The sequence below is a fragment of the Bombina bombina genome, chromosome 1 (assembly GCF_027579735.1).
Source record: "Bombina bombina isolate aBomBom1 chromosome 1, aBomBom1.pri, whole genome shotgun sequence".
Taxonomy (NCBI): domain Eukaryota; kingdom Metazoa; phylum Chordata; class Amphibia; order Anura; family Bombinatoridae; genus Bombina; species Bombina bombina.
The window spans coordinates 914,421,297-914,443,362 of NC_069499.1; the positions used below are offsets into that span (position 1 = coordinate 914,421,297).

At 37.5% G+C, this 22,066-nt stretch overlaps 1 protein-coding gene across 1 annotated transcript in view; it reads left to right on the forward strand.

The window, feature by feature from the left end:
• CDH5 (cadherin 5) overlaps positions 1 to 22,066 on the forward strand; it is a 214,701-nt gene that overhangs the window by 61,894 nt on the left and 130,741 nt on the right. The gene's annotated exons all lie outside the window — the stretch shown is intronic.

Here is a 22,066-nt window from a genome sequence, read left to right on the forward strand (position 1 = left end):
ACGAGCAACAGCTCCTTCCTGTTTTGGAGCGGAGGAAGTTGATGCTGCTCCTGCCTTGAAGTTACGAAAGGCACGAAAATTAGACTGTTTGGCCTTTGATTTGGCCCTGTCCTGAGGTAGAGCATGGCCCTTACCTCCCGTAATGTCAGCTATAATTTCTTTCAAGCCCGAATAAGGTCTGCCCTTTGAAAGGAATATTAAGCAATTTAGATTTAGAAGTCACGTCAGCTGACCAGGATTTAAGCCATAGCGCTCTGCGCGCTTGGATGGCGAATCCGGAGTTCTTAGCCGTAAGTTTGGTTAAATGTACGACGGCATCAGAAACAAATGCGTTAGCTAGCTTAAGTGCTTTAAGCTTGTTCATAATTTCATCCAATGGAGCTGTGCGAATGGCCTCTTCCAGAGACTCAAACCAGAATGCCGCTGCAGCAGTGACAGGCGCAATGCATGCAAGGGGCTGTAAGATAAAACCTTGTTGAACAAACATTTTCTTAAGGTAACCCTCTAATTTCTTATCCATTGGATATGAAAAGGCACAACTATCCTCCACCGGGATAGTGGTACGCTTAGCTAAAGTAGAAACTGCTCCCTCCACCTTAGGGACCATCTGCCATAAGTCTCGTGTGGTGGCGTCTATAGGAAACATTTTCCTAAATATGGGAGGAGGGGAAAAAGGCACACCAGGTCTATCCCACTCCTTGCTAATAATCTCTGTAAGCCTTTTAGGTATAGGAAACACGTCAGTACACACCGGTACCGCATAGTATCTATCCAACCTACATCATTTTTCTGGAATTGCAACCGTGTTACAATCATTCAGAGCCGCTAATACCTCCCCTAGCAATATGCGGAGGTTCTCAAGCTTAAATTTAAAATTAGAAATCTCTGAATCCAATCTCCCTGGATCAGATCCGTCACCCACAGAATGAAGCTCTCCGTCTTCATGTTCTGCAAACTGTGACGCAGTATCTGACATGGCTCTCACCTCATCCGCGCGCTCTGCCCTTAACCCAGAGCTATCGCGCTTGCCTCTTAATTCTGGCAATTTAGATAATACTTCTGTCATAACAGTAGCCATGTCTTGCAAAGTGATTTGTAAGGGCCTCCCTGATGTACTTGGCGCCACAAAATCACGCACCTCCTGAGCGGGAGGCGAAGGTACTGACACGTGAGGAGACTTAGTCGGCATAACTTCCCCCTCGTTGTCTGGTGATAATTTCTTTACATGTAAAGATTGACTTTTATTTAAAGTAACATCAATGCAATTAGTACACAAATTTCTATTGGGCTCCACATTGGCCTTTAAACATATTGAACAAAGAGATTCATCTGAGTCAGACATGTTTAAACAGACTAGCAATGAGACTAGCAAGCTTGGAAATACTTTTCTAAATAAATTTACAAGCAATATAAAAAACGCTACTGTGCCTTTAAGAAGCACAAAAAGCTGTCACAGTTGAAATAACAATGAACCAAAATAGTTATAGCAACCAATTTGTCACAGTAAATGTATTAAGTTAGCAAAGGATTGCACCCACCAGCAAATGGATGATTAACCCCTTAATACCCAAAAACGGATAACAATTTAATAATTAACGTTTTTAACACAGTCAAAACACACTGTCACAGGTCTGCTGTGACTGATTACCTCCCTCAAAATGAATTTTGAAGACCCCTGAGCTCTCTAGAGACGATCTGGATCATGGAGGATGAAGTAGACAGATTGTGACTGAATTTTTACTGTGCAAAAAAGCGCTAAAATAGGCCCCTCCCACTCATATTACAACAGTGGGGAAGCTCAGAAAACTGTTTCTATGCAGAAAACAAAGATGGCCATGTGGTAAAAATCATGCCCCAATAAGTTTTATCACCAAGTACCTCACAAAAACGATTAACATGCCATTAAACGTTTTGAACATACATTTTAAAAGTTATGAAGTGTTATTAATAAGCCTGCTACCAGTCACTTTTACTGCAGTTAAGGCTCATACATTATTTCAGTATTAACAGTATTTTCAGAGTCAATTCCATTCCTTAGAAAAATACATTCAGTGTACACACACTCATCAGCCTAATACCAGTCGCTATCGCTGCATTTAAGGCTGAACTACGTTACATTGGTATCAGCAGTATTTTCTCAGTCAATTCCATTCCTCAGAAAAATAATTTACTGCACATACCTCGTTTGCAGGGGGGCCCTGCATGCTATTCCCCTTTTCTGAAGTTACCTCACTCCTCAGATGAGAACAGCCAGTAGATCTTAGTTACGTCTACTAAGATCATAGAAAACGCAGGCAGATTCTTCTTCTAATGCTGCCTGAGAACAAACAGCACACTCCGGTGCCATTTAAAATAACACACTTTTGATTGAAGAAATAAACTAAGTTAAAAAACACCACAGACCTCTCACAGCGACCTATCTTTAGTTAGGCTGCAAGAGAATGACTGAATATGACATGTGAGGGGAGGAGCTATATAGCAGCTCTGCTTGGGTGATCCTCTTGCAGCTTCCTGTTAGGAAGAGATATATTCCATAAGTAATGGATGACCCGTGGACTGACTACACTTAAAGGGCCACTAAACCCCAAATCTTTCTTTCATGATTCAGATAAAACATACAAATTTAAACAACATTACAATTTACTTCTATTATTTATTTTGCTTAATTTTTGAGATATCCTTATTTGAAGAAAAAACAATGCACATAGGTGAGCCAATCACATGAGACTTCTATGTGCAGCAACCAATCAGCAGCTACTGAGCATATCTAGATATGCTTTTCAGCAAAGAATATCAAGAGAATAAAACAAATTAGATAATAGAAGTAAATTAGAAAGATGTTTAAAAATGCATTCTCTTTCTAAATCATGAAAGAAAAAATGTGGGTATCATGGCCCTTTAACAAGAGAAAGTATATTAATATAACTGTGTTGGTTATGCAAAACTGAGGAATGGGTAATAAAGGGATTAGCTATCTTTTAAAACAATAAAAATTCTGGTGTAGACTGTCCCTTTAATCACATTACTATTATTATTGTTGTTGTGATCATTATTATTGTGTAATAGTAATAGTGTATGGCCCTGCAATATCTTATATTGCAGATAAGAAAAATAAAGTTATCAAATTGATTTTATTGTAATAATTGCACAAAAAAACTACATTTCAGAATATTTCAATAACCAGTAACAGGGATAATGGTTAGAGCAAAACCTTTATATGGTGCAGTCTATAATTTGTTTGAATTATATCCTTTTCAGTTTCCTACAGCATGTGTTCAAATTTTCTATTGCCTTCAATAAAACCCTGCAAGCAGTGACACAACGTGTAGCCCTTATCTAGGAGAAAGATAATAAGAGTCTTTAGGATGTAAGACACAACAAGACCTATACGAGGAAACTGCAAGGTTATGCTGATCCAAGCCAGCTCAAGTACAGAGAGAACAGGGAAACAGAATAATGATAAATGAATCTGATACGCTCTAATACAAATGGGTATTGCAGGAAAGGGAAGATGTAGCCACTTGGCAGTTTGCTTAAATGATTGGTAAGACCAAATCATATTCAACATTTGAAGGGGAGTACAGATCTGTAATTAAAAGGTGAATTCCATTAAGCAAAGACAGTGTAATAGCATAAAGGGAATGAGCTCTTCAGATAATTATCTCTGCTGCTGAAATTAGCAGTTGCAGAAAAGAAAATTATCTGGATTATTTAATGTGCATAGGAAAATTTCACTTGGTATTATTATATTATGTTGGGCTTGTGCCAAGCAACTTCCAGGTCACAGAGCAGACAGTGTCTAGCAAAATGCACATATAGCAAACATTATCAAATGTCTTTGTTTTCATAATGTAATGTAAACTGTTAAATATAGCATTTAATCACCTAGAATGTCATAATAGTGCATTAAAAAAGCTCATTGCATAAGAACTGGTGTGAATAATTATCAAAATCGGCTGGGGGCCATAAATATGTGCTCACTAATTATCTTTGGTCCTTCTCCCAGCATGCATTGCTTTAGAGAGCCAAGTAGAGAAAAAATGCATGCTGGGAGTTTCTCCAGCCATAACACCTGGTTAGTCAGAGGAAAACAAACTATTTTAAAATACTGATAATCAAAACAGTGTGGGTAGAAAATCAACCACTAATGGGATTCTAACAATGCCAATCAATAACAATTTAAGGCTAAATATAAAGCCTTAGCTAAACGTTTAATATTTGATGTCGTATTGGTTATACATTTGCTGGATTTGTACCTATTCTGCTCAAATGTGCTTATAACAGTTGCCTGAGAAACTGCCCAAGTTTTAAATGTCCAAGACTAACAAAGAGAAAACTTTAAAGTAGAAATCTATCAATAAATAAAAAGGTCCAATTAGGCTTGTGCCTAGGGCAGCAGGATTTTAGGAGGGCACTACATTTTCAATACCAACTTGTCTTAATAATTCCTTGACACTTCAGTCTAAAGAAATAGAAGTGTTTTATAACTGTCTCACAGAAGGGAAAACTGAACAGCTCAGTACAGTTGTGGGAAACATGTATGAGGCAAATATGAGATAAAATGGCAGGTGGTAGAAAGTTGTGGGGCTGTTTTTTAGTGGATATGGCAGCACTAAACTTTAATATGCCCTTGATTTATACAAATACTGAGAGCTGTTTAATAAACTGGTGGGCACTGGACAATATTGTGGGCCAGTGCTACTTGCTTTTAAGAATGCCACTTTTAATTTAAAAAAAAAGGATTGTTATACAGTTATACTGTGCTCCACACAATAAAATCACTAGGGGGGAAAAGCTAAGAAAAATACTAATATCTCAATTGCTCTGTGACATGTGGTCACTCTTTAGAAAAAAAGAGAATGTGTCCTTTTATCTTTCTGCTGTCATGTTCCTCTGTATTTTACATATAGGAGAATTTAGTTTCATAATAAACATATTAAAAGGACAGTGTACTGTAAAATAGTTTTCCCTTAATGTGCTTTCAATTACTTGTTTTACTTATTGATTCTTCAGGTTTATTTTTTATATGATATAGCTGATTTTGTTCTTTCAAACTACAACCCATTAAAATGGGTTAAGATTGCAGGGAAATCGGATCTCCTTACTTTATCACTTTCTGTACATACACATGCTTCTTTATCTCTGTCTGTATACTAAAGCCCAATAATTAGAACAATTGAAAATTTACATTGTATTACTTATCTTGCTAACCTCCCACTGGAAGTGAAATTCCTTCTGCTGGCTATGTTTCCACAGCTTTTCTTTAGCCTATACCTAAGTATCGAAACTTTCAGTATAGGTAGGAATACCAAAGACATAATCTGCTATTTCAAATGTTGTAATACATGTAAAGAAGCTATTTGTAAACATTTTAAGACACTATGGGCTAGATTATGAGTAGAGCACTGGTATTAAAAGTACAGCACAATGCGAATGCGATCTCACGTTCACATAGCATGGAAGCTTTGCACTCATGAGAGCGAGCTTCCATAGGCTCCAATGGGAGCCTCGTTCTCATTCTGATAGTCATGGCAGAGAACCTAGCGCAACTAAGGGGGTAAGTCGCGCAGCGATGGTCAGCAAAGGTTAAATATATATGTACAGTGGGGGAAAAAAGTATTTAGTCAGCCACCAATTGTGCAAGTTCTCCCACTTAAGAAGATGAGAGAGGCCTGTAATTTTCATCATAGGTATACCTCGACTATGAGAGACAAAATGTGGAAACAAATCCAGACAATCACATTGTCTGATTTGGAAAGAATGTATTTGCAAATTATGGTGGAAAATAAGTATTTGGTCACCTACAAACAAGCAAGATTTCTGGCTCTCACAGACCTGTATCTTCTTCTTTAAGAGGCTCCTCTGTCCTCCACTCATTACCTGTATTAATGGCACCTGTTTGAACTTGTTATCAGTATAAAAGACACCTGTCCACAACCTCAAACAGTCACACTCCAAACTCCACTATGGTGAAGACCAAAGAGCTGTCGAAGGACACCAGAAACAAAATTGTAGACCTGCACCAGGCTGGGAAGACTGAATCTGCGATAGGCAAGCAGCTTGGTGTGAAGAAATCAACTGTGGGAGCAATAATTAGAAAATGGAAGACATACAAGACCACTGATAATCTCCCTCGATCTGGGGCTCAACGCAAAATCTCACCCCGTGGGGTCAAAATGATCACAAGAACGGTGAGCAAACATCCCAGAACCCCACGGGGGACCTAGTAAATGACCTGCAGAGAGTTGGGACCAACGTAACAAAGGCTACCATCAGTAACACACTACGCCACCAGGGACTCAGATCCTGTAGTGCCAGACGTGTCCCCCTGCTTAAGCCAGTACATGTCCGGGCCCATCTGATGTATGCTAGAGAGCATTTGGATGATCCAGAAGTGGATTGGGAGAATGTCATATGGTCAGATGAAACCAAAGTAGAACTCTTTGGTAGAAACACAACTTGTCGTGTTTGGAGGAGAGAGAACACCATACCTACTGTGAAGCATGGGGGTGGCAACGTCATGCTTTGGGGCTGTTTCTCTGCGAAGGGAACAGGACGACTGATCCGTGTACATGAAAGAATGAATGGGGCCATGTATCGTGAGATTTTGAGTGCAAACCTCCTTCCATCAGCAAGGGTATTGAAGATGAAACGTGGCTGGGTCTTTCAGCATGACAATGATCCCGAACACACCACCCGGGCAATGAAGGAGTGGCTTCATAAGAAGCATTTCAAGGTCCTGGAGTGGCCTAGCCAGTCTCCAGATCTCAACCTCATAGAAAACCTTTGGAGGGAGTTGAAAGTCGTGTTGCCCAGCGACAGCTCCAAAACATCACTGCTCTAGAGGAGATCTGCATGCAGGAATGGGCCAACATACCAGCAACAGTGTGTGACAACCTTGTGAAGACTTACAGAAAACGTTTGACCTCTGTCATTGCCAACAAAGGATATATAACAAAGTATTGAGATGAACTTTTGATATTGACCAAATACTTATTTTCCACCATAATTTGCAAATAAATTCTTTCCAAATCAGACAATGTGATTGTCTGGATTTGTTTCCACATTTTGTCTCTCATAGTTGAGGTATACCTATGATGAAAGTTACAGGCCTCTCTCATCTTCTTAAGTGGGAGAACTTGCACAATTGGTGGCTGACTAAATACTTTTTTCCCCACTGTATATGAATATATACAAAACAAGGAAAAGGGGACAGCACTCTCATGACCCCTAAACAGGTTCAGCTTTTGGTGCTATAGCACTCTAAAAAAACTACACTATTTCCAGAGTCACAGGCAGTTAATCCCGGGCCTGCCTGGGTGCAGGTCCATAGGGAAAATTACAAAGCAGACTATGCAAGTGCAACACACACAAAAAAAAAGTCCAGCACTCGCTCACAAGCTCTCAGCTAGAATTAAAAGCAAAACTGGAAGAGTCAGTTACCGCATTTGACCAAATGAGACAAGCCCGGGTACCACGTCAAGGTCTCTTCCAAAACCCTGGATCCCTAATACAGCCACGCACACAAATGCAAGCTCTTAATCAAACAAACTGGGAACAAGTCAGGGTTCACAGACTTATGTAATCAACCTGGGCATATGCAAAACAAGGAAAAGGGGACAGCACTCTCAGACCGGACCGGGTACACATCCCATGACCCCTAAACAGGCTCAGATGTTGGTGCTATAGCACTCTCTGAAAGCTACACTATTTCCAGAGTCAAAGGCAGTTAACCCCAGGTCTGCCTGGGTGCAGGTCCATAGGGAAAATTACAAAGCAGACTATGCAACACACACAAAAAAAAGTCCAGCATTCGCTCGCAAGCTCTCAGCAAGGATTAAAATATGAATATACTAGTCCTACAGCCTGTTCACACGGGCCATTTTTTGCAGTACAACGGTGAACGGTCCCACCCGTTGCTATCTCCCCCCCCCCCCTCTCTTTTGCTCTCTCTCTCCCCCTCTCTTTTGCTCTCCCCCCCTCTCTTTTGCGCTCTCTTTTGCACTCTCTCTCCCCCCTCTCTTTTGCTCTCTCTCCCTCTCTTTTGCTTTCTCTCCCTCTCTTTTGCTCTCTCTCTTCCCCTCTCTTTTGCTCTATCTCCCCCATCTCTTTTGAGCCTTCTTCCTCTCTCTTTTGCTCTCTCTCTTCCTCTCTCTTTTGATCTCTCTCCCTATCTCTTTTGCTGTCTCTCTCTCCCTCTCTTTTGTGCTCTCTCTCCCCCCCCCTCTTTTGCTCTCTCTCCCCCCTCTTTTTTGCTCTCTCTCTTCCCCCTCTTTTGCTCTCTTTCTCCCCCCTCTCTTTTGCTCTTGCTCTCTCCCCCCTCTCTTTTGCTCTTGCTCTCTCCCCCCTCTATTTTGCTCTCTCTCCCCCCTCTTGGCCCGTCACACCTACCATTCTTGCGGCGGATCAGATTCCAGGTCAGTTTTATTAAGGCCGGGTGTGTTTGTCCTCGCGCGCAGTCTCTACTGCGCATGATAGCTTCGGACAAACACACTTGGCCTTTTATATTATAGGATACATATATATTTACGTGTTTATATGTGAACATACACATATTAACACATAAATATATATGTAAATAAGCATATACATGTATATTTACAGTATAATCACAGTCCCCATAGACTGCCATGTAAAGGCACTTTTCACCCCCACATCCCCTCACTTTAACCTCTTTAACTGCTTTGTGCAGTTATTTTTTAATAAAGATAAAGAGGCTACATTTTTTTTTTTTATAAAGGAACCTTACACTTAATTTTGGGGGCAACTGGGGGGCATTTTTTTCATTAACCAGAGATCTGATCTCTGGTTAATGAACTTGAGGACAAAGTGCTACGGCGAGCTTGTGGTTGCATTTACCAGCCACTTGTAAACAGGCAAAAGCAGCAGCTAGCTCACTCTAGTGTAGGATATGTGAGTATTCTTTTTCAACAAGGGATACCAAGAGAACAAAGCACATTAAAAAAAATAAGTTTATTTAAAATCGTCTTAAAATTACATACTCTATATGAATAATGCGAGTATAATTTTGACTTTCCTTTCCCTTTAAATAAACACATTACAGGGAGTGCAGAATTATTAGGCAAGTTGTATTTTTGAGGATTAATTTTATTATTGAACAACAACCATGTTCTCAATGAACCCAAAAAACTCATTAATATCAAAGCTGAATATTTTTGGAAGTAGTTTTTAGTTTGTTTTTAGTTTTAGCTATTTTAGGGGGATATCTGTGTGTGCAGGTGACTATTACTGTGCATAATTATTAGGCAACTTAACAAAAAACAAATATATACCCATTTCAATTATTTATTTTTACCAGTGAAACCAATATAACATCTTAACATTCACAAATATACATTTCTGACATTCAAAAACAAAACAAAAACAAATCAGTGACCAATATAGCCACCTTTCTTTGCAAGGACACTCAAAAGCCTGCCATCCATGGATTCTGTCAGTGTTTTGATCTGTTCACCATCAACATTGCGTGCAGCAGCAACCACAGCCTCCCAGACACTGTTCAGAGAGGTGTACTGTTTTCCCTCCTTGTAAATCTCACATTTGATGATGGACCACAGGTTCTCAATGGGGTTCAGATCAGGTGAACAAGGAGGCCATGTCATTAGATTTTCTTCTTTTATACCCTTTCTTGCCAGCCACACTGTGGAGTACTTGGACACGTGTGATGGAGCATTGTCCTGCATGAAAATCATGTTTTTCTTGAAGGATGCAGACTTCTTCCTGTACCACTGCTTGAAGAAGGTGTCTTCCAGAAACTGGCAGTAGGACTGGGAGTTGAGCTTGACTCCATCCTCAACCCGAAAAGGCCCCACAAGCTCATCTTTGATGATACCAGCCCAAACCAGTACTCCACCTCCACCTTGCTGGCGTCTGAGTCGGACTGGAGCTCTCTGCCCTTTACCAATCCAGCCACGGGCCCATCCATCTGACCCATCAAGACTCACTCTCATTTCATCAGTCCATAAAACCTTAGAAAAATCAGTCTTGAGATATTTGCCCAGTCTTGACGTTTCAGCTTGTGTGTCTTGTTCAGTGGTGGTCGTCTTTCAGCCTTTCTTACCTTGGCCATGTCTCTGAGTATTGCACACCTTGTGCTTTTGGGCACTCCAGTGATGTTGCAGCTCTGAAATATGGCCAAACTGGTGGCAAGTGGCATCTTGGCAGCTGCACGCTTGACTTTTCTCAGTTCATGGGCAGTTGTTTTGCGCCTTGGTTTTTCCACACGCTTCTTGCGACCCTGTTGACTATTTTGAATGAAACGCTTGATTGTTCGATGATCACGCTTCAGAAGCTTTGCAATTTTAAGAGTGCTGCATCCCTCTGCAAGATATCTCACTATTTTTGACTTTTCTGATCCTGTCAAGTCCTTCTTTTGACCCATTTTGCCAAAGGAAAGGAAGTTGCCTAATAATTATGCACACCTGATATAGGTTGTTGATGTCATTAGACCACACCCCTTCTCATTACAGAGATGCACATCACCTAATATGCTTAATTGGTAGTAGGCTTTCGAGCCTATACAGCTTGGAGTAAGACAACATGCATAAAGAGGATGATGTGGTCAAAATACTCATTTGCCTAATAATTCTGCACTCCCTGTATATATATATATATATATATATATATGGGAGTCAAAGGGTAAACAGCGCTTATGGAGATTCTTAAAAACTGAATAATATTAAAATCTCGGCAGTGTTGGTGGGTAAAGAAAACAAAAAAAAAAAAAAAAAAAAAAAAAAAAAAAAAAAAAAAAAAAAGGGAAGAGAAGTATATGAATATACGTATATATATTAGAGTCTTTGATAGGATATTGGAATCCTAGTGTAATGAAGGTGTAATAGATACCCTTACCAAAAGTTACCTCAATCCTATGAGGTAAGTTTGCCGCATTGGAGGATGTATCTAGTGGTTGAATGAATCCTGGATGTTCTGGTCTGTATAAAATCGCTGCCTCTTGGAGTAGAATGGGATGTGGGTCCCCTTTGTGCTGGTTTCTTTAGGAAACTTCCTGTATTTATTGCCTCTTGGAGCTTGGTTTTCTTGTCTTGGTATGAACTTTAGGATGTCAGAGCAGGTGACGTGGTTACAGGGTACTTATTTCTTTTTTCTTTTCTTATTTTTTCTTCATTTTCCTTAGAGTTGTGTCAGCAGATACAAAACTCACGTCTGTGGTACACAAAGATATTTCCTTCCTTCCTAGTACTGTGTGCATAAAATATTTCCAAGCACGCCACTCACAAATTTCCCTTTTCCGACTCCGAGTCGTTTCAGACTCCTTCCTTACGTCTGAAACGACTCGGAGTCGGAAAAGGGAAATTTGTGAGTGGCGTGCTTGGAAATATTTTATGCACACAGTACTAGGAAGGAAGGAAATATCTTTGTGTACCACAGACGTGAGTTTTGTATCTGCTGACACAACTCTAAGGAAAATGAAGAAAAAATAAGAAAAGAAAAAAGAAATAAGTACCCTGTAACCACGTCACCTGCTCTGACATCCTAAAGTTCATACCAAGACAAGAAAACCAAGCTCCAAGAGGCAATAAATACAGGAAGTTTCCTAAAGAAACCAGCACAAAGGGGACCCACATCCCATTCTACTCCAAGAGGCAGCGATTTTATACAGACCAGAACATCCAGGATTCATTCAACCACTAGATACATCCTCCAATGCGGCAAACTTACCTCATAGGATTGAGGTAACTTTTGGTAAGGGTATCTATTACGCCTTCATTACACTAGGATTCCAATATCCTATCAAAGACTCTAATATATATACGTATATTCATATACTTCTCTTCCCTTTTTTTGTTTTTTTTTTTTTTGTTTTCTTTACCCACCAACACTGCCGAGATTTTAATATTATTCAGTTTTTAAGAATCTCCATAAGCGCTGTTTACCCTTTGACTCCTATTTTTCCTATATTGTATAGACTTAGTCTATCATACAATATTTGTACCTTCATAGCTGCTCTATGAGATTTTCATACCTCTGACTAGCGCATTTACTTGAGTAACGCCTGTTTCCACTCACTGACACTGAATGGTAACATTCTACTTAATTCTATATATATATATATATATATATATATATATATATATATATATATATATATATAATTTTTTTGTAAAATATATATCTATACCTATATAAATATATGATTATATATAGGTATAGATATATACAGATATATATATTGTAATATCTATTTAAAAAACTTAGAACATATTCCCCTATGTGCCGAACATTGGGATGAGAACTATTTACAGTAAATACACAGTTAACACACATTATTAAATATGAATATTGCATAAATATGATTTTTCATGTTATCAGCTTCTTGACTTCAGTGCAATAGGATGAATTCCAGCCTCCCTGGGGCAGTGAAAAAAATCACAAATTTTAAAGTTCAATTGCAGTGGCCAAACAGCCAAATAAACAAAAAATGAATGTGCATTCCATTTTATTTTACTTTGAATAATTAAACATTTTAAGGAGGAGTACATTTTGAGTAAAATGTCCCTATAAATAGAGGTTTTGTCAGTATAGTGCGGCTGTCATGGTGGCTGAACTGATGCATATAAATGCAGCATTCTACATTCCCATAAATGGCGAAAGCAATAATGAGAATAGCCTAGATTTGGAATTCCGCATATATGGGTCCCATAAAAACATGAAAACCTGAAGCAAATTGGTTTAGCATTTCATTTTTTGAATGCATAGAAAAGTCATCTTCCCCACAGTACTGTATCAAAAACTTTTTGTATAACTGCTACAATAGCAGAAAATTAAATTTTAAAAAAAAAAATAGGTCTTGAAGATAGATATTTACACAAACTTCCATCATCCTTGTTGATTTAACCTGCAAATGCAAAGCTAAAATATTATAATTTTGACTGTCCAATAAATTGCTGAGAAAAAAAAGTTAATTTGGTAAGATAATTCTGCATCCTCTATCAATATTGACAATTTGCCATTTAAATAAACCTGTATAAATTGAAGCGATATAAGTATTTTTTTCTTTGATTTCTCAAACATATTTTTCATTAAAGTTAATGCCTGGGTTCTCAATTAATATATCTAAAAATAGCAAATGCATCAGATTGGCACTCCTAGGTCTTTCCTTAAACATTAAGCATTTGGGCTATTTAGGAGTGTAGCGCTATTTATCGCTCCCACTCTAACTACAATATAATTACTTTTTTGCGTGCGTCAGGCAGCATGTGTATTACAAGTTGAAATTAAAAAGGTTTTGCTCACCAATTAACCTGACGTGCACAAAAAGCCAAGGTTAGAATATTGCGTTTGCGTTAACGTATCCCCTACAGGCTGCACCCTACTTGTGCGCAATCCCGATTGCATTTTCTCAAGTGCGCTAACCCGACATGAAATATTAATGTTTTACATTACAATGTTCTTCACAAAGCAGAATATATTCTTTTTGTTCATAAATACATATCTCCATATACATCTAATGGTATTTTGGTACAACATATATATCTATACCTAAATATATATTTAGATATATATAAACAAGTCTAGTATAAATGGCACCCTCCAACATATACAACTCCCTGGAGCACTGCTAAACACTGATACAGAGATCCAGACTATATCCCAGATGTGGCCGGAGTCCCCAGAATATACAGCAGGCCTACACAGGTAAGTGGCAAAAAATCAGCCTTTTATTAGACAAAAATACGAATTGGCCTGTTGCCAAACATTTCAGCTCACGCAGGAGCTTTCCTAGTCTACTTGGGCCTCCACTGAGGAAAGCTCCTGCGTGAGCTGAAATGTTTGGCAACAGGCCAATTCGTATTTTTGTCTAATAAAAGGCTGATTTTTTTGCCACTTACCTGTGTAGGCCTGCTGTATATTCTGGGGATTACGGCCACATCTGGGATATAGTCTGGATCTCTCTCTCTCTATATATATATATATATATATATTACACTAAAAGTATTAACAGCGCAGCTAGGTAGAGTGGTGGATGTAAAATAAAAATGCTTTAGATGATATGGCAAATAGCTATGAACAATTTTCAATTGTTAAATAGATAGATATTGCACACTGGTAGATCAATAAAAATATTCATACATGTTCATAAATACATTTGTTAAAAAGAATGAGTAAATAAATCAATAAAAATAGATTAAAAATAACAAAACAACAGGTAGATAAAAATCACAAGTGAATCAAAACCACAGGTAAATAAAAAACACTGCTGTGTTTTTAAGAATGATATTACCCACTGCAGGGAAGTAGTCTTAGGAGTACACTTGTATGGCTATATTACTTGCAAGAATTTTTGTGTTGCCAACTCCTATTCATAGATTTGAAAATGAGGTGCAGCTGGTTCCAGAGGCTTGTTTCCAAACGCTCTCTTTAATTGAAAATCCTAGGGCGAAAGAAAGAGACAGCGCAACCCCACATCAAGGTAGTAGTTTCACAATTTTAATTCACACACAAAAGTAATGCACTTACAGACAGACAGTAAAGATGTCGCATTAATCCCTTTATAGGGAACAGCAAGAAGCAAGTCCCAGTTCTATCAGGAATCTTATTCAGCTCCACGGCTATCGATACTGCCGCTTCGATATTGCTTGCTGACACACAGTCTCAATGAATCAGAGCCGTCCTTGGCTCCGCCCCCAACGCATTTCGTCTGTGCTATCCAGACTTTCTCAAGAGGAAGTGATGATGTCTGGCATGATCCCATGAGTCACTATTTACATCCGCTTGTGGATTCTGATTGGATGATCACTGACCTATCCGGTATTAGTATGCGGACAAGCCTCTCTTGTTGTACGTGATAAATTCAGCTTAGACTAAAGCAAACATCTAATCTCTCATAACGATATATGGCTGTTCTGTTGTGCATTTTTCGTTGTCTATTAAATTGTAAATTTTAAGTGTTTAAGATTGAACAGTCATATATCGTTATGAGAGATTAGATGTTTGCTTTAGTCTAAGCTGAATTTATCACGTACAACAAGAGAGGCTTGTCCGCATACTAATACCGGATAGGTCAGTGATCATCCAATCAGAATCCACAAGCGGATGTAAATAGTGACTCATGGGATCATGCCAGACATCATCACTTCCTCTTGAGAAAGTCTGGATAGCACAGACGAAACGCGTTGGAGGCAGAGCCAAGGACGGCTCTGATTCATTGAGACTGTGTGTCAGCAAGCAATATCGAAGCGGCAGTATCGATAGCCGTGGAACTGAATAAGATTCCTGATAGAACTGGGACTTGCTTCTTGCTGTTCCCTATAAAGGGATTAATGCGACATCTTTACTGTCTGTCTGTAAGTGCATTACTTTTGTGTGTGAATTAAAATTGTGAAACTACTACCTTGATGTGGGGTTGCGCTGTCTCTTTCTTTCGCCCTAGGATATATATATATATATATATATATATATATATATATATATATATATATATATATATATAATTATATAAAAGTATAGATATATGGATAAAGAACATATTTCCCTGTGTGAAAAACATTGGAATGTGAAGTATTTACATGAAATACATAGTTAAACACTATTAAATCTGAATATTGCATAAATATGATTGTTTATATTTTCAGCTACTTGACTGCAAAGGGCTCCAATGCCCTTATACTCTCCGTGAAACAAAATGATTTTAATCCGTGTGGTAAACGTTTTTGGGGCATGACCCCGTCATCAGACAAGTAAAAAATCAATTCACACTCGCCTTGTCATGACTGTGATTTTCATAATCTTGCTTTGAAATGGGATTGCACCTTCGTGGCCAGGTTCTCTAACGGGATTGCATCTTTGTCACCAGACTTTTAAACAGGATAGCATCTTTTTGACAGCAAAGGCAAAACATGTTCACCACAAAATTGTTTCCAGTTTTTGCGGCTACATTTTAAAAATCCCAGTCAGGAAGGTGTGATCCCTTTTGAAAGCCCAGTCACGAAAGTGTGGTTTCTTTTGAAAACCCAGTTATGAATGTGCAGTTCGTTTTGAAATCTCAGTCACAAAGGCGCAATCCCACTTGCACTATTTTTTTGTGGCTACACTATTGCAGTGGAGCGGTTTTTCAGTTTACAGTGTGAGAACTGTTAAAATTCCATTTTAAAAGATGATAAAAGTTGTGGCCACTAAATTCTCATAGAAACTCGTAATGTTCTTCTTGATTTCAGATCTGTCACGCCAAATCAGAAAACGGTTCACTTAAAATCAACAAAAATTGTAAATATTGAAAAAAACAATACTTTTAAAATATGAAAAGTGTGAATATAATCATTTAGCAAACATATACAGTATACCCATCATGCTTAAATACAAATTGCAAGTATAATGCATGCATATCAGTAATTAGGATGCATTTGAATTACAATAAGTTAATCTCACTACCTTAATGATTATTTTTCTTACACACAGAGCAAAGGGGTTTTGTACTGTAACCTTAAGAGGTGTGGAAGTGCCATTGTATATGTCACTTTTGGGCTTCATAAAAGTGATATTTGCGCTCCATTTTGTAATACCAGTGAACGCTAATGTGCGCTGGTATTACAAGTTGGCAGAAATGCGAATGCGACCTCATGACATGCGACCTCATGACCTCCCTTTTGCATTGCTGGAAATGGGAACCTCTTTCTGATGCCGTCTATGAAGACTTCAGCACAGTGAAGGGGGTAAGTAGCGCAGCGATGGCAGCAAATTAAATATATATGTATATGATTATATACATATAGCTATACATTCCAGCGCTACGGAATTTTGCGGCGCTATACAAATAAATGATAATAATAATAATATATATTTATGTGTTAATATGTGTGTGTATATAAATATATATATATATATATATATATATATATATATATATATATATATATATATATATATATATATAAAGGTAACAAAGGCAGAGTGCAGCAGACGAAATTGATTAAAAAGTCCAAACTTTAATACAAATAAGTTAAAAGTCCACAACATCCATGGGAACAGTGAGTGAGACACAGTCACTTGTGCAAAACGGCTACATTAAATTTACCTGTTTATGACTGAGTGATAATTTAGCACTCCACTTGTAATCTAGCACTTAGTATCTCTCCCTTGTGAGAATCTGTATCACAGAGAGCTTCATTACTTTCTATTGAATGCAGTTCATCTCTCAGGAAATTTCCAAGGTCTGAATTTTTGTTAGGGATTTAATGGGACATGATAACCAAATGCTGAATCGCCTGAAAGTGATGCAGCAAATCTGTAAAAAGCTGTTTAGAAAATATCACCTAAACATCTCTATGTAAAAATGTGAAGATCTTGTACCAGCCATAGCAGTGGCTAGTCCCCCCTCTCCCATCTTTTGCACTATGAGGCAAGCAGGTGCCGTGCAGTTGAGTGGGAAACAAGCTTCAGCAGCCAGTGTCATGGGCCACCGGAGCCGAGTAGGAAAACTAAAATCTGATGGCGACGCACCAGTGACCAGCATATTGCATAATTATACATACCCACTTAAGAGAGAACAACAACAACATGAATCATCATAAAATATATCCTTCCCACCCTTGACCCACATAACAAGTTGCTGCGGGCGTCATCAATACACTCAGTGAAACTCTGAATCCACAACACTTCTGTTCTCAAGTAAAGTTCTCAACTTCTCTCACAGTTACACAGACATGATAGAGCAGATCAACGATGTGCTGATGATCCACTCGGCTGCACTCCAGAATCCAGGCTCCAGTCAAGCTTTTCGCTGCGTCAGTGCACTGCACAAGTAACATTTATTCGGAGCCTAAGGCGCAAGCCCCGCCACTGAAGGGTTCCACCAGTCCTGCGTGAGCAGGCTGATTGGCTTGCTCACACATCAGTCAAAGCAGCAGCCAGCACATGACTATAACTGACAGACTACTCAAAATATTTTTTTATATACAAAGGAATGGCAACGGCTTGCAGCACACGTCCCTTCATATTTACACACGTGATGTCAGATGATGTCGGCAGTCAGCACGCTGCAGCTAGGTTTCACAAAATAATGCAAAATAAAAAGCACTTTCTGAAATTGTATTATTATGACTCTGAGCCCTTGGACTCCAGTGCAGTGGCACTGGCTGTAAAACCACTAGGTTCGTCAATGCATGCATCTGGCATGTGGAGGCAACATCACATTATTTCCCTCCTCAGTTTAAGAAAATTTACTATGAAATCTTGTGAGGTTTCAGTGAAACCCCATGAGATCACAGTAAAACAAAGTGTGAATCCAGCACTGATGCAGCTGATTGGCTATTTTTTTCACCATGCAAATGACAGTAAAAAGAGTAGCTTTGGATCACAAAACACTTACTTTGGTGAGCTGATGGGATTTCAAGGTCAAATATCTTCCTTTCTTACATAGAGATGTTCAGGTGATATTTTTGTCAGCTTTTGTACAGATATATTGCATCACTTTCAAGTGATTTAGCAGATGGGTATTGTTACTTTCAAGTGAGTTCTGCCCCTGTAAAGTCTGCACTATAATTTTTTTCTCCAAGCTGTAAAGATTTTGAGAATCAGGCTCTTAGGGCCAAATTGTCTAGAGCTCTCTGCGCAGACAACATTAACCAGTGCTGCATGGTCCTCAATTTTAGAAAGGCCAATTTTAGTGCGATGTCTGTTTATCTATTTACACAGAGTTCTAGGTGTGAAGGAGAGACACGTGCATTACCATTTAATGCTCATAAAGAGCTTCCACTGATTTTGTAAGATTTCTCTCCATGCACGAGCGAACTGGGGAACAAATGTGTACAGGTTTATAACACGTGAACCCTATCTGTTAACAAATTGATGTATTGAGCCATTAGTTCCTCCCCATAAACATTTATTTATAAAATATTTTACCAGGAAGGATACATTGAGATTTCTCTTGTTTTCAAGTATGTCCTGCTGATTTGTCTGGACTTGCAGGGATGGGTGTGTATGTAAGGGGTGTTATTAAATATATGTAAACAAAATATTACAGCTACTCAATATCTGTCAATATTTTAAATCTTTGAGTCTGGTATCTCTTCCCTCTACATTCTGTTAAGTTTTTCCATTTATGATCATATTCACAATTTTGTATGCCTTCCCAGTATCTTATTAATTCTGGTTAAGTGATAAGAAGCCAACTTCCTGTTTATTAGTCACATAATGTTTAATATATTTCCTGCAGGTTGTGCCATATGCAGTCATTTTCCTGAGGGTTAATCTCATCATGTAAATAATATGTCCTGCAGGTTAATCGTGACATTAGCATAACATGGTAATTATGTTTTGTTTAAATATGAAGATTTCTTGGTGAGTCACTGTTTTAAATGCATCCTTGTCTGGGTTCTTATATATATACATATATATATATATATATATATATATATATATATATATATATATATATATATATATATATATATATATATATATATATATATATATATATATATATATATATACGTGTGTGTGTATTATAATCAGATATTTTTTCATATTAATTTGATAATATGCCGTAAGTTATGACTGTATTCATAGAAGACTATTAAAATAGTTCCTGGTTCTGTGGTTCTCACTACAAAATTGATGGGACTGGAGGACCAATTAAACATTTCATTACTGTTCTACCATACGAAACTACACTGTGGCAATTTTCACACCAAAAAGGGAAGTGGTTTGTTATAATTCAGCAAATTGAATCTAATTTACTTACAAAAAAAGTTAACAGAAAGTCATGATTGCAAAGTTTCCCAAAGAACCTTGGTGCCACTGAAGCAAATAAACTAAAAGAGATAAAAATAACAAAGACAATGGCATAACGGTATCAGTGATATCATTCATAGAACAGTAATAATATACAAGGGTACACAAAAAAATGATGATACAATAATCTTCCAAAAAAGCAATGATAAGCAAAGTTATAGAAAAAAATGTAGATATGCACAAAATGCAACATGATATCACACAAAGGGAGACAAAAACATAAAGTAGTATTCTAACATGCAGTTACATATAAACATAATGGGCCAGATAATGAGTGGGGCGCAAACATTTGCGTGCAAGCGATAAGTGGTTTATAGCGGGTATTTGCGCTCGTTGGGCTTACTGCACGTATTACGAGTTAAAAGTAAACACAATCGATTGAAAATTATGACTACGTCCTCAGAGATCTAGTTAACTGTTTCACAAAACAAAAAAGTTGTACAAAACACATCAAAAATACATTACAAAGTATAGTTACACTCCTAATAGCACCATCTAATAAAAATTATTACAAAACATATTACAAAATGTATAAGTACTCAAAGATATAAGGTCTCAGGTGTTAGAGAAAAAAAAGTCAGGAAAAGGGCTTTAACATTGAGATACATATCTATACATGTCTAAAGATATATATGTGTGTGTATATATATATATATATATATATATGTGTGTGTGTGTGTGTGTGTGTGTGCATTGGAGCCCTTTGCAGTCAAGTAGAATAAAACATGTTAAAGCATATTTCTGCAATATTAATTTTCTAATAAAGTGTTATACTGTGTATTTACTGTAAATATTCGACATTCAAATGTTCTGCACAATATGTTCTATGTATTTCTAAATAGATATTCATATATATATATATATATATATATATATATATATATATATATATATATATATATATACCTAACCTATATATAATCATGAATATTTTTATATATATATATATATATATATATATAATATATTTATATATAAAAATATTTATTTCTAAATAAATAGAATATATTCTGTTATGTGAAGAAAATTGGAATGTGAAATATTCATATTTTCATTTCGGGGTAGTGCACATAAGAATTTGTGATTGGGTTTGCGGGTGAGTAGACTTTTTTGGGGAATACGTGAACACGCACATGATATTCTAAATTCAGCTTTTTGCACTCATTGGGTTAGTGCGCAGTTTACTTACAACTTATAATATGAGTGCAACCCGACGATTGCAAAAAGCTTATGTTTGGCATAGTTAACACTTGAGCGGGAGTGTTAAACAGCACTCCACTTAATCTGGACCAATATGAACTAAATTGTACATAAAAAAGGTATTACAAATTTCCGGGGCAGTTTGTAACCATATAAAGGCACAGAACAACAATACACCTAAGAAGCTAATTGGATCTTATCACAGTTATGTTATTTCTAGTTGAACAAAATAAATTAATGATATGAGTACCTACATTAACTTATGTATAGAAGGTCACAGTTTAACACGTCATTTTACTTTTACCTAAATATAAAACATATATCATAATAATACTCTCACAAGTGAGCACATAATATTGAATTATTTCTATTTAGCACCGTTTTATTCATTAGAATATCCTTCAGGGGCGGAACTACCATTGGTGCCACAGTTGCACCAGGGCCCTAGTACTGGGGGGGCCCACAGCAGCCAGTCAATTTACACAGAATGCAGAATACTTACAATCCAAATACAGGGGAGCCTTTTACCAGTGCAGGTTGCAGGCCTATCTATCTATCTATCTATCTATCTATCTATCTATCTATCTATCTATTGATAGCTATACTCAAGATCATTATACAGAGAAGCATGTATATTATTAATGTTGCTTACTACTGAGTTATCTTTGTTGGGCCCCTTTTGCCCCAAAGTCATGTATTGAGTAGATCAGCTACTGATAGCCCTCTCTTGCTGCTCCTGTGAGAACTGTGGAAGAAACTTCATCTCCCCGGCCTTCTGATTTTGCTGGAGATTTGCAGGTGCTAGAGACACATACAGTATTTCACTCAAAGTTTTACATTTAAAAAAATGCAGCATCTTATGTGATAATATTCAAAGGTGGAATCCAGCACAGTCCAGTGTTGAGATGCACATTGAGCATTTATCAAAGCTCAAAACAGTAACAATATAAAACAAAGAGTGCTCTCCAATGATGCAAACAACAACTTTATTTAGATATCCAGGACAGGATCATAAAAACACAAAGTTTCTGGGATAATACCCCTTAACCATGTGATACATATGTCATTAGTTCTCATTTTCTCATTACTTATA